The following is a 4,247-nucleotide window of genomic DNA, read 5'->3' on the forward strand; positions in this document are numbered from 1 at the left end:
GGTTCTTGGGTCCGACAAAACGCATGTTGCCCTCGAACTGAGTCAGTATGCTGTTGCTATGCTGGAGGGTGTGGCTTCATTATACAGCGGGTATTAGTGTAAGTTTTTTAAATGTTTTTCGACCAATCAGATGCAACCAATTTTCATTAAAATATAATTTATTAGAATATTCTCTGTATTCCCATGATATAGGAATTAAATTTTTCAGTTCCTTTGTTCATAAGTAATAACAATGGAGAAAAAATATCAATCAGTATATAGCAAAACTTTGACTACAAGTAATAAATATGTTATACGTGTAATACCAGTAACTTTAGAGAGATCTATGACATATATTATTTCAAATTGCCTCAAACTACATAATATATCACAGGGGAACGGGACAACTTCAGTTAGCTTAGGGTCTAGCTAAAATTAAAATTTGGTTGTTTTATGAATACTTTATAAGCATATATCATAGGCAAACAACAATTCCCTCTTCTTGTGCAATAAAAACGAAATCTTACAGCGAATCTTAATTTGATTATTAAATTAATTTGATCAATTAAGACCGAAATAGCATTAAAAATATATCTAACACAAATGACAAACTATTTTTTCCTGTTTGTACTCGATCATCATAGATTTCTGTGTAAAAACAAAAGGCATGGATTGTTAAAAAAATAAATGTATGGTGAACAACACTTAAGTATCGCAGATATTTGACAATCTTCATACGTTTTGCGTTTCACGGCTGTCCTGAATTTACCACACAATCTGTAAATTGTGCTTCCTTGTAAAGTTGGTTGTAGTGTACTTGGCCTTTTATCACTGAATGTCTCCAATCATAACTTCAGCGCTTTCTGTGCGATCTAGTCGAAACTGTAACTTCCGCAAAATTTTCCCCCAAAATAAAGCTTGTCCTGTTTCGTCAGACTTCGTCCAAAGAGCGTAGTCATATGACGTCAACAGAACTTTGAGTGTGTTCGAAAGGTATTTATAACTGACCTCGCTCAAAACAGCCACTATTATGTTGTTTCTTTTTTCTTCCAAGCATCTGTTGTAAGCAAAATGCATTTGAAATTCACACCATTTGCTTTTAGCAAAATGATTTGAGAGGATGAAGAGAATCCTTCTACTTTGGTTAATATTGTCCACGATATTATCGCAGTGCAGCTTTCCAACCTCAAAATCTCGACACCTTACGCAAAGTTTATACCCTTTTTGCTCAAGAAACGGTATTGCAACCTTAAAAATAAAATCACTGTCTTCGTCGGAGTACACAAGATAAATATCATAACAAAAATCGGGATCGTCTGTGATAAGTTCGTATTCCTTTTTGTGATGCTTGAAGAGGTACAGCCAGTATCGTATGTGCCATCGAAGTTTGTACACCAACCCCAATACAAGAGGCGTTGCTGCTATTATACTACATAATGTTATAATGGCTATCACCAACACTGGGTTAATAGGACATAAGTCTCTTTCAGTCAGGTCAAACAATATTTGTGTGCCCACATCATGTGTATTAGACCTACACGCAATTTTATTTATCTTGGACAACTTCTTCTCGTTTGAGTGCATCCATCTATAAAACCAAATCACGTCATCACAAACGCACGAAAATTTGTTCCAACTGACGTTTAGACCGCTTTCATTTAATCCATTAAGCAATGTCTGTGGGAAATTAAAAAATGTGATTTTATCTATGTTATTGAACGATAGATCAAGAACCTCTAAATTAGACTTATTCCCAAAAACCAATTCCCCATTCCAAGACCCACTTAAAACATTATTTGATGCGTCGAGTTTGGTCAAATTAGGTACATTATCCATTAGTCCATGTGGTAAATAGACCAGACGCATGCCTCTTATTCCAAGAGTTTTCAATTTTTTCAGAGGCTTTAACATAGAAATGAATTCTTTTTCATGTAAATCTAGAGCGTTTCCGGAGATATTTAGAAGCTCTAAATTTGGACAATACTTAAAGTACTCTGGAGCAGGATTTGTACTTTCGTTTCGAAAAAAAATCCATTTTGTGTAAAAATCAATTTCCTTAGCGATGCACTTTCGAATGCTCTTGCCTCAATATGATAAAGCTGTCCGGCTAACTTTTGCATGTTCAGTACTTCCAAAGACGTTAGATTCGAAAAAGTGTTATCGTAAAGTATTCTTATTGCATGTCCATTCAAGTTCAAGTGAGCTAGATTCCTCAAACACCTAAAGTAGTTCGGTAAGAATTCAGTTATCTTATTATTCTGAAAACGAAGTCTTTCCAATTTCTTTAAAGGGTGTTTACAAAAATTTGGAAATTCTTTGAACCAATTGCCTCCTAAATGTAAATTTGTAAGATTTTCTAAACCTGTAAAGTTGCAAGTTTTCTCTGATATTCCGTTAAAGGATACATCTAAATAATGAAGATGCTTTAATTCTTTAAACCAAGCACCGGACAAATTTCGGAAGAAGTTGCGAGACAACGTCATGTGAGTAATACGGTTATTGCGAAGTCCTTCAAAATTAGGCGGTTTTTTCCAGGTATTGTGAGAAAACGTTAAATATTTGATCTTCTTAGATACTTTGTGTAACATTTTACCTATTTCGTGTTTGCAAACTTGTATTTCTTTGCTGATCTCCAGTTTTGTGAGATTTCCCATTTTAGATAGTGCGTCGTCGCTGATGTTCACAATGCCATTGTTCCTTAGTATCAAACTTTTCAAATTAATCTTTTCCAAATTCTGAAATGTTTTTTTGGTTACATTTGTAAACCGATACCCTTCAATTTGCACATACGTTGTGCTATGTGGCATTTGCGGGACATAGCTTAAATTTTCCTTGGAATCCCTATTTACGCATTTTACATTTGCATTCTTAGATTTGCCATAATAAAAGCACTTGCATTTCCATTTTGGGGGAATTTTTTCGGAAGCACTACACGGAATCTTTTGTGAGTTTCGTTCCACCAACATCAGTGTTAATAAAATGATGAGTGTTGAAGTCATATTTTTAAAGCAGCCGATGTCCTGAAAATGGAAAGAGACAGTTAATGCGAGTTGATTACTAGAATATAATGTCATATACATGTATACCTGCACAATTAATAAAACAAAATATTTTAATTAAGGAGGTTATATAATAGTAACGGTTTACTTATCCATATACTTAGTATATACATGCCCTCCTAGGTTTAAATAATGTCTTTGTCAACCCCACAAGAAGAAACTATAAATTTTATGAAAAACTCCTTATTTTAAACAGCTAGTCTCCATTTGTTCCACCAGAAACCGGCATGAACCTCACAAAATGATCCATGCATATCATTGATTTAATTTTGTCATGATAATGTCTTGGCATATGTTGCGGAACTCTAGTGAACAAGGGTTTATATCTAACAATACCCTCCTCCCTTCATAAATCAAAGTTGACAGTTTCTATAGCTTCCTTACCTAGGATATATGTATACTTCCCATCACAGGATACTTTAGTTCCAAAGGCCCAAAACAAGCTTATTACAGTTCTGAGAAAGGTTCAGACCAACAATTACTGTATCCTCGCAATGTCAGGGGTGCGGACTCAACACGTTGCCGTTGACCCTTGGCATTGCGAGAATGACCAACAATTCCAAGTATAGCTCATGTTACACCCAAAACTGTGACAATGTTGTGTATTTAGATCCAACGGACATTTAACAGACTTACCTATTTAGTTTGCCTTCCCTGACTTCAATTCACATCTCCCTGATGCAAAAGAACCAAATTCTGTACTAGTATTCTGGGATATCATGGGAGAGAATTGCAGTTTATCGAATCATATGTTACTATTTTGTTCCCTGTATGACTATTTTTATGTCAGAAAGTTATTTTTGATAGTTATAAAACGCTGGCGATCAAAGCATGCATGGTTTCAACACTATGAGAATTCCACACTCAGACTAACTAAATACACAGATATTTACGGAAGTCGTAACGTGGAGTAGTGTAACTTAATGTTTATTGGACAGAGATCGAGTGGACAAACCATGGCCAAAGACTAAGCACTGCTTGTATTGAACTGAATCCTTATTATATTTAAGTGTATAAAAAGGATTAATTTTTCATCTAATTAGTATTTGATTGCAAGGGAATATTGAATTCCTGGATGTCGTGGAGATTTTTAAAAGAAATATTTTAAACGGATTTTTTACTACAAATAAAAATGTAGTATAAGTATAATTTAAACCCCAAGGTCCTTAGAACGCGGAAAAGGAGGGGCATGAGTCCCTTTTTTTCTGA

General features: G+C 34.7%; 1 pseudogene; it reads right to left on the bottom strand.

Annotated features, from left to right (window-relative positions):
* Positions 1–464: 464 nt before the first annotated feature.
* On the bottom strand, positions 465–3,762 carry LOC134264776 (toll-like receptor 13; annotated as a pseudogene).
* Between the last annotated feature and the right edge of the window lie 485 nt (positions 3,763–4,247).

This window comes from Saccostrea cucullata, unplaced genomic scaffold (assembly GCF_032062105.1).
Source record: "Saccostrea cucullata isolate Sc308-1 unplaced genomic scaffold, CSIRO_AGI_Scuc_v1 ctg613, whole genome shotgun sequence".
Taxonomy (NCBI): domain Eukaryota; kingdom Metazoa; phylum Mollusca; class Bivalvia; order Ostreida; family Ostreidae; genus Saccostrea; species Saccostrea cuccullata.